The sequence below is a fragment of the Epinephelus lanceolatus genome, chromosome 1 (assembly GCF_041903045.1).
Source record: "Epinephelus lanceolatus isolate andai-2023 chromosome 1, ASM4190304v1, whole genome shotgun sequence".
NCBI lineage: Eukaryota > Metazoa > Chordata > Actinopteri > Perciformes > Serranidae > Epinephelus > Epinephelus lanceolatus.
Genome location: NC_135734.1, coordinates 16,102,463 through 16,114,878, shown reverse-complemented (window position 1 = coordinate 16,114,878; position 12,416 = coordinate 16,102,463). Strand labels below are relative to the sequence as shown.

The window sequence follows — 12,416 nt, the reverse complement described above, 5'->3', positions numbered from 1 at the left end:
TGCTGTGCTCTTGAAAGCTGGCTCATAAAAGGCACAAACGTAGTACCCAGTGACTGACCTTGCGTTTTCCAGGTGGTTAAAGACACGGCATGTGTACAGCCCCTTACTTGCCTTGAGACCTCAAAAATATGGAAACATTTGCAGCCTAGGCAAGGTGGTCCGGGGCAAAAAAAAGATTGAGTTTTAGAGACTTTGCCATGCATTCTGGTGACTTCTGAATAATGAAAATAACAAAATAATAAGTACACTGCAACAATACTGTAATTTGCTTACTTTATTGTCAAAAAAGCATAAAGACTTATTTGCTTCTTTTGCATAATCTTACGGGACTCTCACATGAACTAGTATTTATCATTTTTCATCTATTCATTCATTCCCCCATGCTTCAAGGAACAATCTACGAGCCATTCTAAAAAGAAATACCACTTTCCTTTAAAACTTTCTGTAAGAAACAGGAATGCTTTTTTCCCAGGACGTCTGAAATTTGCTTGAGTGTTTCTTTCTCTTACTACTCTTCATTTCCCTCTCCATCTCTCACTCACTGATGAGGATGTGACATGAGAAGCTCTCTTTGGCATTGTGAGCATGCCAGGTGTAGCTGTATTGTCGTCTGGGTGGAAACAATTGACTTTTAGAGTGGTTCTGTTTGTCTATTACAAGCTGTACAGTGGTGTTGTCACGATGCTGGAATTTATAACCTAGATACAATACCTTGAAAAATATCAATATTTGATAGTATTTTCAATAGCATGGGAGTAATTGACATTCCGGACAATCAATTTGAATTTTTTATTGAAATATCAATGCTATAACAATGGCTTTGTCCTTCTTGGTTAGTAGTTGAGAACAGCAGAACAGCTGCAGTAAACACTGACAATAGTTAAAACTTTTTAACTATTGAATGAAAACAATGTTCTTCTCGCAGTAGTGCACATGTTCAAAAGCCTCTGAGATTGTCACACAGTACGAAAGCGATAAATTGCAAGTGAAAAACAAAACAAAACTGTGCCAAGCCTGTATGCAACCAGAGTGAATGAGACAAATGACGAGAAGAAGCACTGTGAGTAATAGGAGGCAGGACTATAGGGGCACTGCAGCGTTGTGTGTGTGTCAACCCAATGTCAGAGAGAAGACAGCGACAAAGTAGTATCAACAGTGTTGATGCTGAGGAAAATGAGTATTAAAACCATTTCAAATATTCACATATATATCAGTAAATCAGTATTTTTGACGACAATACTGTACAGTGCCAGAAACAGACTGTGATAACAAAATAAGGCATGATATTTTGTCATACATCAGGAGAAATACAGGAGAATTGTGACTCTGAGGGGAAATCGTTACAGGGCCAGGAAAAACAGGAGTCTCCTGGGAAAATCAGGATGGTTGGCAAGTTGCTCCTCTAGCTTTTATTTCGTTTCAAATTGTTTATGTTACACTCTTTGGCTGTTTTTATTGTACTATATCCTGTATCTTATCTTGCTCCTTTGTTCTTGTTTTGTTCAACTTTGTTGCTACAACACTGCAACTTCCCATTTTCTCCCTGACGCCTGAAGTGCTTAATCTATAATCTGTCATCTATTTAAAATATCAAGCCACAGGAAGATAAAATAAAATCTGGCATGACAGAGCTCACTAACTCGGATGTAAAGCATCAGTTTCATTTACGAGGCCTCGAGCCCTAAAGTTTAGCAAACAGTGCGATTGAGTAAATCACACAGCAGCACACAAACAGAACAGTAAGCTGTTTGCTCACATACCGTGTGTGCGCATGTATGTACTGTACATGTGTTTGTGCACACGTGTGTGTGTGTGTGTGTGTTTGTGCACAATGTCTTGTTTGCTCTCTCACTAAAGGCATTGTAGAGAAAAAACCTCCTCCGCAGGCAATGGGAGCCTCCGTGTCAATTATCCTGCCCTGAACCTGCGATCTCCTCTCTTTTCTCCCTCTCTCCTCCCTGCCTCCCATCATCCTCAGCTCCTCTAATAGGCCCTCTCTCAGGATGATGAGAGGACATGCTCTCCTCTGATGGCAGCGCAGCACAGCTCACAATGCTCTGTGTCAGGGCAAGATTAAGACAGGGCAGAGAGAAAAACATTCCCATCAGACATGGAGGGCTCTGTGTGTGTGTGTGTGTGTGTGTGTGTACTGACAGGTATTAGACTATCAGGTATTGTTGCTTCCTCAAAGAGAACATGCCAAACACGGGGGTGAGATACTAATAAACACAGACATGAATACAAGCCTCTTTACTACAAAGTGAGCACGCACACACAGGAAGGATGAGCAGAAAAAGCGAGGGAACACAGGAGAGGGAGAGACATAGAAAAAGAGAGAGAAAGAGGGAGAGAGATGTATAAACTGTCAACACTGTCACGGAAAATGGCCCTCAAATTAAGCCGAGCGTGTGGTTCTACAAGGGACTCTGGGAAATTGCCTTTTATCGCTTCCCAAACAATGGGCCGTCTGACAGCGCTGCGTACGATAACACACGCGCGCACACACACAAATGCATGCACACACGTCTGACAGTGCTATGCCCGATAACTCAGCCAGCCGCTATTTACATTATTCCTCCACCGAGCCTCCCCTCTCTCGCACCCTCCCTCTGTCTTCTTCAGCGACTTTTACTGTCCTCGGCAGCCGCACGCTTTCATGTGGTTAATATCATGCAAAATAACAGCTTCTTATTTTCCTGCTAGACCCCCACCCGCCCACCCCTCCGCATCCCATCTTTAATGGGGGCTAAGCGCTGTAAGCTGGCTGAGCGCGAGGGCCTCTTATACACACACTACTGTGGTTATCTCTCCTCTCTGTTTATCATTGTTATTATTATTAATGCTCTGCCGTAACCGCAGAGCGCAAGACGAGAGCAGAGGAGGGAGGGAAGGAGAGAGGGATGAAGGGGAGGAAGAAGAAGAGACGGGGCGGCGGAGGGTGGAAGCGCCCCTGTGATGTGATGCTTGTTAAATAAACTGCTATTTACCACCGTGACAGAGAGATTATTTACAAACACGCGCCATTACGCCGCCCCCCCTTCTCCTCCCTGTCTCCCCGGCTCCCTCATCCCTCTCTCCGCCTCTGTTTCAGAGTCATCTGTTTGATGCTCCGTGAGGGCCACGCTGGTCGGAGGATTATGACTGGTGACAGTGTAATGAAATGCTGTTCTGCTGTACTGTATAAGGATGATAGAGGCCTGCAACATGTTGTTATCTGAGGGGATTTGTAATGCACTGAAGTTAGGGATAATGAGGGAAGTGCTCATCAGAGCCAAAAAGCCACTGTAAACTGTAATCTCATACATGCACTATTCCAATAAAGCAATTTCTTGACGCAGGCCTCTTGATTTCTCAATCAAAAACTGTGCACTTAGCCAGTCGGCCAGTCACAAAGCCCACTGTGGCCTGATCAGCTTTTCACAGGATTCTTTTAATGACATATATAAACAGATTTCTTTTCTATAAAATATAAATGAACTATTAAATAACCTCAGAAGGTTGACTGGTTAAATGAGCAGCTTGACACTGACACAAAAGAAAGACAGGTTATCCCAGGTAGAGTGAATGTAAATGAAAACGTACTGCTGAGTATAGCTTTTTCAGCTTCAAGCTGAAATTCAGTTTGAAGACTTGCAGAAGCAAAGTACAGCAGCATATTGCTGCCACAGAGGCTCAAAAAAATCTGATTTTTTGTAAGAGTTCTTGTTGAGAATGTCCCTGTTGGCACAGTCTTGAAATGTACAAATTACCATATTGGAGTGTCTCTAATCGCAGATCAGCCTACAGTCCATTAAATCAAGTAACTTAAAGGTACACTATGCAGGGATTGTTAGCATTTCCACTCACTATAATTTTTCTGTGTCTGCAATTTTTGTAGCTCCTTCTTGGATGTGTGCTGCTTATGTCTGGCAACTAGTCACTAGATTTTTTTTTTTTTTTTTTTGGGGAAGATATTTTTTTGGGCAGTGTTGCCTTTAATTGATAGGAAAGTCAAGAGTGAAAGGGGAGGGAATGACATGCAGCAAAGGGCCACAGGCTGGAGTCAAACCCGGGCCGCTGTGTCACTACATTTTTAAAAGTTCCCTCCTCACCTGCGTGCTGTGCCCCAGAATGTCCCATAAACAGCAAAATAATAAGAAAATACAGGCAGAAGGCACTTCTAATGGGTCATAAGTGATGACTGAGAGAGACTATTAATTGTTTTTTAGTAAAATCCTGCATAGTAAACCTCAAACTCAGAAAACTCATTGACATTGTACTTGAATCCAGGACTTGGACTTGTATCCGTCCAGGTCATCACTGATGCAAGGGCCTGCATTTTTTTCACCCTGTGCTGTTTGGCAGAGCGTGGCCTTATCTTGCTAGAATTATGTGATCCTCCAGAAAACAGCTTTTCTATATTTGTGCAGTTGTCTGACAAAACGCAAGGACACATCAATGGCAACACCTGCGCCGTGTCATATGCTATATGAAAACACAAAATAAGTGATCCGAGCCAGACTAGACGGCCGTTTTATACCTTCAGAACATCAGCACGATTTGTAAAAAGCCTGCAGTTTATCAGTCAGCTGAACAGTCCCTCTCCTACTCATCTGTGTCCCCAAGGTAACTCACTGCTTTTCAGACATTACAACCCTGAAGCCCACCATTACATTAACTCAGTAACTTTACTTTTACACTCTCAAACTCTGTGGTTGACACACACTACAAACACACACACACACACACACACACACACACACACACGTCATTGCCACTTTACATTTCATTGGGAAGAATAGGAGGCCTCTGAGGGACCACTACAATGTGCAAGAAGATGTTCTCCTGGTAGGTGAAGGTCACCACGAAAGCATAAGTACTACCAAGCCATTGTTAACACTGTTAGCTTATATGCTTTTACAACAAAACTGGTGTGTATATAAAAAAATGTATAGATATGATAGACTCCTTTCACAGTAGACCAGAACTGTGCATGTGGGTGTACATGGCTGTGTAGTAGTTTTTTTTTTGGTGTGTCTCATTCTGCATCAAGTGCGTCAGAAAGACGTTTAACTGAAAATGTTATAAGGGTTACCTCTTTAATATATCTGTCACTTATCCACCTTATTTTTCACGGAAACACGGAGGCAAAACAGAACGCAGCCAGCTTCCGTTTTTTTGTGCGACACTTCCGGTCCAGCACTGTTTCCACTGTGTAAATGGGAATCCCCTTGTTGTTTACCTTGCTGAGTTTAGCTGTATATATGTATATATCACATTTTTCACGTCACTATATCACCGTTTAGACTAATCTGATGTTTGTAAAGTCTATAAACACAATGACTGAACAAACATTAGTATTTTCTCTGTGTGTAATTAATAACATGGTTATCGTAGATTAGCTGGGCTAACCGTTAGCTGTTAGCCGTTAGCCGTGTCTGTAATAACTCACTAAACTCACAAAGTGGCCCGTGAAAAAAATATTTTTTCCAGCGGATGTCTTAGTTACAATATGATTGAGCGAACTGGAGTAGTTTCATGTCGTATCCGACAACGGGAGGCTTTTAACGGATGACGATCCTGATGTTAGCTTTGCTGCTAGTGTTAGCTGTCCCTGTCAGCTGCAGCCACTGATGCTTTCTAGACATCGTGATTTCCCAAAACTGAATAAATACCACACACAGCAACACAAAACTGCTTTGCTAGCTCAATCATGTTGTAACGGCTGGATGGTTGATGCGTATATGCTGATTCGGGTGCTATCAGAGCCGATCCGTGCATCACTATGGCTTAATGATCAACTCAGTCAATTAAAACAACCCGTCCTGTGTTAGGAGTGTATGTCGCTGACAGAAAGAAAGAAAGATAAGGGAAAAAAGATAGAAAAGCAGCGTACACCTCACATATTTATTTCTCACAGTTGCGCACACGTGTGGCTGGCGAGCCGCAGCTTCAGCTGCTCAGGTAGAGAGGCCCGGTGTGTTTTTTCGCTGATTCGGTTTTGCAGGTTCTCTGCTGGTACACTGGAGACGGGGATCAAGCAGTTTGTCTCACTCGGGATAGATTGTGCTTTTTTGGTTCATAGTTTATGATTGACGTGCGATTTATTCACGTTTAGAGGGAATACATTTCCGTTATAACGGAAACGTGGGCACAGTTATCTAACGTTATACAAAATACACAGACTAACTAACTAACTGATTGACTAACATAAACAACTGAAAATTGAAAAAAAATTAGCTTGTACCGTTAGCTCCGGTAAGGGAAAGCATGAGGGAATGCGGCTGACCGGAAGTCACGCACAAAAAAACGAAAGTTGATCACTATTCACTTCCGTGTTTGAAAATAAGGTGGATACAGTCTGTCTTTAAAACTTGGTGCCAGCCTATTTTGAACAATGTTTTGAGCGCTGCTTGGATTAAGAAAGACAGAATTTGTGGCACCGTGTCATTGCATCGCACTGCAAAAGGGGCAGAAATTTGCCCATCCACCCCGGTGTCATGTTTACATTACTGCTAATCGGAGCTGGAGTCAATAAATACCTATGACTACTGCAGAGTCATCCGTCTTGTGAAGAAAGCCCATTGTAACCTTTCCCATTATAAACAAAAACCAGATGTTAGTGGGTGTTAGTGGAGGCTGTGTCCAGTGGGGAAACGGGCTTTAGAGACCACCCTTGGCTTTTCAATGCTATTTCAGTTTCAATAAAAAATGCTGAAATGGCTACATTTTGATAACTGAAAATAACACCGGCTGACTGCAGAGAAAAACAGGTGGTTGAAGCTTTATTAGCGAAAACATAAATTAAAAATACTAATGAAAACATTTGCGTTATTATAACAGTAATGTAAAATGAAAGTAACTTGAAGAAATGGTTTTGGATTGATAATTACACGTATTACAAGTATTGCTTTGATGATAAATGAAGGTAAAAGTCTGAGGAACATTGTTAAGATATATGCAATTTTTTGTTTTTGTCACTCTCATGATAAAAGTGAACGTTTGGATTGTAAAAATGATCACATGAGAGTAGCCTCGTTAGCAGGAGGCTACAGATCCTCCATCAGCCATGTGACCCTTGTCTCGCTTCTCATAGTGATCCCTCAAGTCTCCTGGGGAGGAGGAGAGGTGGGTGTCGGCCATTAGATCTTACTTAATATTCATCACGCCCTTCGCTCACACCCATCCGCCCATTCAGTGGACGGCGAGAGGCTCCATTGAGATGTTCCTGTTTGAAAACTCCACCCCTAACAATATGCCTCCCATCCCTCCAAACTGCTCTGATGGTCTTCTCCCTCAGGGGTCCTTTAGAGAGGATGTATATGTATGCGTGTGTGTGGGTGTGTGCGTGTGTGTAATACCTAGAAAGAGAGAGCAATACAGCCTCAAGGGCCTTTTCTTGACACTGGAGGGGATGAAATGAAGAGAGAGAAAGAAAGAGTGGAAGGGAGTGAAGGGAGGGGGTAAAGGGCAATATGAAAAAAAGCTGGGTGATTGGATGATGCTGACAGTTTTATGTGACCTCCAGGGGTTTTGTGGGTAGCGCTCACACACACACGCGCACACACACACACACACACACACACACACACACACACTCATGCATACGCACATATTATTGCTGTGATACGTGATAAAAGCATCAGATATAATCCAAGGCGCTTGCTGCTCGGAAAAGCCTCTTTTTTTTTCTTCAGTTCAAAAGAATCAAAAGCGTGTGTGTTTGTGTGTGTGTGTGTGTGTGTGTTTGCAATAGGAATCCTGGGCTAAAAGGACTATTCATATAGCCAGTGGCTTGTAACCTACACCTTGTGTGTAACCTGACCCTTAAGGGGCGAGGTGAAAGGCGAGAAGTCTGATCTCGAAATCACTACACCCAAACCTCTGTAAAAGACACACACACACTCACACAATGGCTCATTATCTTGTGCGTGTGTCACCGTGGTTTTATGAGCTCCACAGAGGTCGTATTCAGAGTATTGACAGGAAAGCCTGAAGCAGACTGGTGTACAGTTCTTTACACTCCTTTGCTCTCCCCTCCCTCCCCTCCCCTCCCCTCCATCCCTCCCTCCCCTGCTGAGTCCATTAAAGACCTGCAAGTTTATCAGACTTAATGTAGCGTTAGCATATACAGCTCTTGCCTGTACCACACTCTATTCTTCCTATCTCTACCACTCACTGTGCATAAACCTCACTAATACTATCTCTGCCATTCACAGCGGATGGGCCCCGCTAACGATGCTAATTAGCAAGCGAACACAATGCACGCTTCATCTCCCCTCCCACCTGTCAGAAGTACATGCGGCACAGCCTCAAAAACCAGAGAAAATAACTTCCCTCTCTTCTCTCCCCCTCCTCCTCCACCTCCTCCTCCTCCTTGCCACCCTCACTCTTTTGCGTTAGCGCCGTTTTATGTTTTGTTTGGTTTTGCTGAGAAAACTCCAGGAGAAACTTTGCTACCTGTGTCTTTGTGTGTGTGTACGTGCGTGCTCCCTTCAGTGCCATTTTGTTTGATAAGAAAATGGAGAGGGGGGCGCAGGGTGGAGGAAAGAAACAAGAAGAGACCAAACAAACCAGGGACATGACAGACATGAGGAGAGGGGGAACGGAGAATATGAAAAGATCCCCTACTGTTTACAGTTGTAACCTCTGTTCTCCGCCTTGTATGAGTCTTTGACAGAGGACGGAAAGATTTACTGTAGAAAAGAGGAAAGAGAAAAGGGGAGAGCAAGAAACACAACACCAAAGGTAGAGACCGCTGGCCACCTAAACCCTACACCACACCCCTGTAACCATCTTTATCCCTCGGTCCACACCTTGAGGGCATTCCTCAGTTCACCTCTCAGATGAAAAGAGTGAATGTAGCCTTTCTGATGCTAAATAGAGTGGTGTGTTTCTGCTCCCCAGAGGATGCAGAATCCCGTTCCATCAATTCAGCCAGCTGCCCACACACACACAAGTGCTTGTTGAGTGTATGTGCGTGGGCTAATGTGTGTGTGTGTGTGTGTGTGTGTGTGTGTGTGTGTAAGAGAGAGAGAGAGAGAGTGTGTATGAGCAGAACGTATTGTGTAAGTGGTAGTTAGAATGCGACAGCAAAAGCTGCTCTCTAAAATGGTACTCATATTCTGAAGGGCCTACAGGGTTTCAGTGGCGCTTGCTAACGAGGCATTCATACTGATCCATTACAGAGTACCACATGCACGCACGCACACACAGATACACACAAAATATTAAACCCACCCATGAATGATGTCCTTACAGCCATACCAATGCAAAAGACTTGTACGCTTAATTCAAACAATGCCACATGCTGTCGTAGCTATCATGACATACCCTTTTTTAAGCATTTTGTAAAGCTAACGTTTATGGTAAATCATATTTAAAGCTGACAAATGAGAACTGCTGCATATACGAAATATTTCCATACACGTGTGACTTTTAGATGTTGAGCATGTCATCTGTCCAGAGAGTAAAAGGCTTAAAATTCTTCATCTTTTAGATCACCAATTCACTCACTCACCATCCGGCACTTGACCTAGTGGTCAGTAGGAGGCATCATATGTCTATGACATCACATACCCATTTTCCACCAACATGGAATGGGTTTCATTCTGGTTTCCGCATCTAACGTTGACCCATTCAGAGCTTTTCAAAATAAATGGCTTCAAACCTGAAAAGTTGGTTCCAAACTTGAAGAAAAACGAAAATAATAGCATGTTTTCCTTGACCCGAAGTGCCAACTGTGACGACATCAGTGGGGGTGTCATATTCCTCAAGTTCGAAAGAGAGGATGAAGAAGACAATACGGATGTTAAATAAGAAATAACTGGAAAAAAGAGTGTGCAGTGGTCTTATTAATAGTTGCTTGTTTTTGGATAAAAACAAATATATACAATAACAGAACAAAAGGTCGCAGGTAATCAATGCAATCCACCATCATGCTACTACTGTTTACTTCTGTTGTGCATTGTGCAAAGACTTCCATTTATGATGCATCCTTGATTACAATAGTTGTGATGGAAATCAGTGGAAATGTGGGCTGATTGGCTTGATAGCACCAAGGTTCCAATAGTCGTGTATGGTACCAGTTCAAGATCCAGAGCTGATTTGGTGGAAAATGGGTAACCGTGAACTACGAACAAGTGCTTGCTTCTTCACTGTAATACTGCTAAATTATGTAAGGGTGTTTTACCTCTTATTCTTGTTTCAGGAAAGAGAACAACCTTCAACTCAGTCTCTACAGCAAGTTCTGTTGAATTCTGGTATGTTTGTCAGCAGTTTTCTCTCTCCAGTAAAAGATACTATTCAGCCAGAGGGAAATGGGATTATTAAAGGAGTCCTCCAGTAGACTCAACAGGTAGGAGCCAAAGTTAGCACTTAAGTATTAGAGCTCTTTATGCCTCTCTTCTGCTTTCAAGCTGACAGAGCACACATAGGAGTTTCCTTAGCTGCATGGAGACAAAAAAAATCTCCATTAACAGGAGGAAAGACACTACATTTTAGGTTACAGTCAGCTTGTTTGCAGTTGATTCAAAAACAAGAGATAGGTTTCTCATTTAGTTAATTATAGCCATTATGCCATGAGGGACATTGCATGAAGGTCTCACTTAAGCCCCTTTCCAACTGGACACTGGACAAAAAAAGCCACTAACATCTAGCTTTTCTCTTCGGTGGATCAGGTTACAATCTGCATTCATTGCTGGTAAAATTTAATTTATCAACAGGCTCGGCACCCGGGATGCATTCATTTTTCCGGAACAATGCAATGACGCACCACCACATATGTCATCTGTCTCCGTCAAAGCGCAATTGAACATCGTTCCAAATTAGTCAGTGCCGAGTTTGAAAGAGAGACTGAAGTAACAGATCTAACATAACATTTTCACTGGCCTCTGTGCTACTTTCTAGCAGTCACTTACCCTGATTTCAGGCGTGTTCGCGACACTGAACATCACACAACAGTAAAAAACAAAACAAAACAAAAAAACAGAAAGGCATCTATTGCCATTTTCCCACATTAAAATACCCCAATCTAGTACTAATTTTAGTGCACTGCACCAGTGTGCTGCAGTCATTGTCACTGCCAACTCCCACCATTAGCAACTGCTACCCTGTTACTGTTACTGCTTTAGCCTCTTTTCACTTGTCTGCAAAGAGCTTCATTGGTTGGGCGTAAGGTAGCCCTCTGTGAAAAAACACAGCCCCCTCATTCATTTGAATGTGTCCCCCCAGTCGATGCAGTTGGCATACCAATGCAGACCCCAATGCGATGTTATGCTGCACGGTCCTGCGCTGTTCTGTCATATATGTGCACACAGTCAGTCCTGGTAAATTACTTTGTATCATGACCAGCAGTGTTTACCTGGTGGTCATCGCAACAAAAGATTCATTAATTGCATGGTACTTTTGTTGTAAAATCCTGTCTCACAGTATTATAAACCCGAGGTCTCTACGATGTCTTGCTGGTAGTTGAATGAACACAGCTCCACCAATGCAGACACTTGCATTATTTTAATATACGGCTGTTTTCAGTTGGATGCCCATTAACTGGTGTGGAGGTTTGTAATATCCCCCACAGAATTTGATTTGATTTTACTTTATTGTTAAACAAATTTCTGAAATTTGTCTTGTGTCCCAGGATGTACACTGTTCCACATAAATTCAGAAAATACAAAAATACATAATAAAATTTAACCAAACAATAAAACCACACTACAAATGCTACAACTGTCATCAGACATCATGAAGAGTGGATGCTGTGCAACAAATTATTCATCTCAGATTACATTCAGTGTTTGACCCAGGTCAACTTCTACTTAGATCTCTGATTTGAATACCAGAAATCAACTGTGTGCCGAAATAGCTCAGTTGGGAGAGCGTTAGACTGAAGATCTAAAGGTCCCTGGATCGATCCCGGGTTTCGGCAGCACTTGGGGGTCCTTTTGGGGTGGTAGCAGCTCACGGTGCAAGGACTTCATTTGGGTAGCATAGCTGAAGAGGTGCCAAGTCATCACCTTAAGCCTTGAACCCTCAACTGCTCAGGTCTGACTATGCAGCATTTTATAGGGCGTGTACGTGTGTGTGTGTATTTGGAGCCTACTGTACGTGTATAGATGGAAAAAAAAAAAAAAAAAAGAATTTCCCTCAGAGGAATTGATAAAGTACTTTCTCTTCTATCTTCTTGAAACACCTTTGCCATGGACTGACCTCTGTTTTAATTCTACGTGACAGTGAATGAACAGCAGTATTTATAACTGTACAGTAAAACTATTCTTTTTAAAATGGCCATGTGTGCTTATATTATGTTTTCTTCATTTGTTTTTTCTGTCACCATAGCTTCTAAAAGCACCTCTGTTGAACAGTCGGCCAGTGTCACACATCCGCTGTTTCATGCCAGTACTTAAATGCAACACACACAGGTTTACAGACACAAAGCA

At 42.5% G+C, this 12,416-nt stretch overlaps 1 non-coding gene across 1 annotated transcript; it reads left to right on the top strand.

Annotated features, from left to right (window-relative positions):
• The first annotated feature begins 11,832 nt into the window (after positions 1 to 11,832).
• On the top strand, positions 11,833 to 11,905 carry trnaf-gaa (transfer RNA phenylalanine (anticodon GAA)). Its single transcript has one exon. It is a non-coding gene; the product is annotated as a tRNA-Phe (tRNA).
• The last annotated feature ends 511 nt before the right edge of the window (positions 11,906 to 12,416 follow it).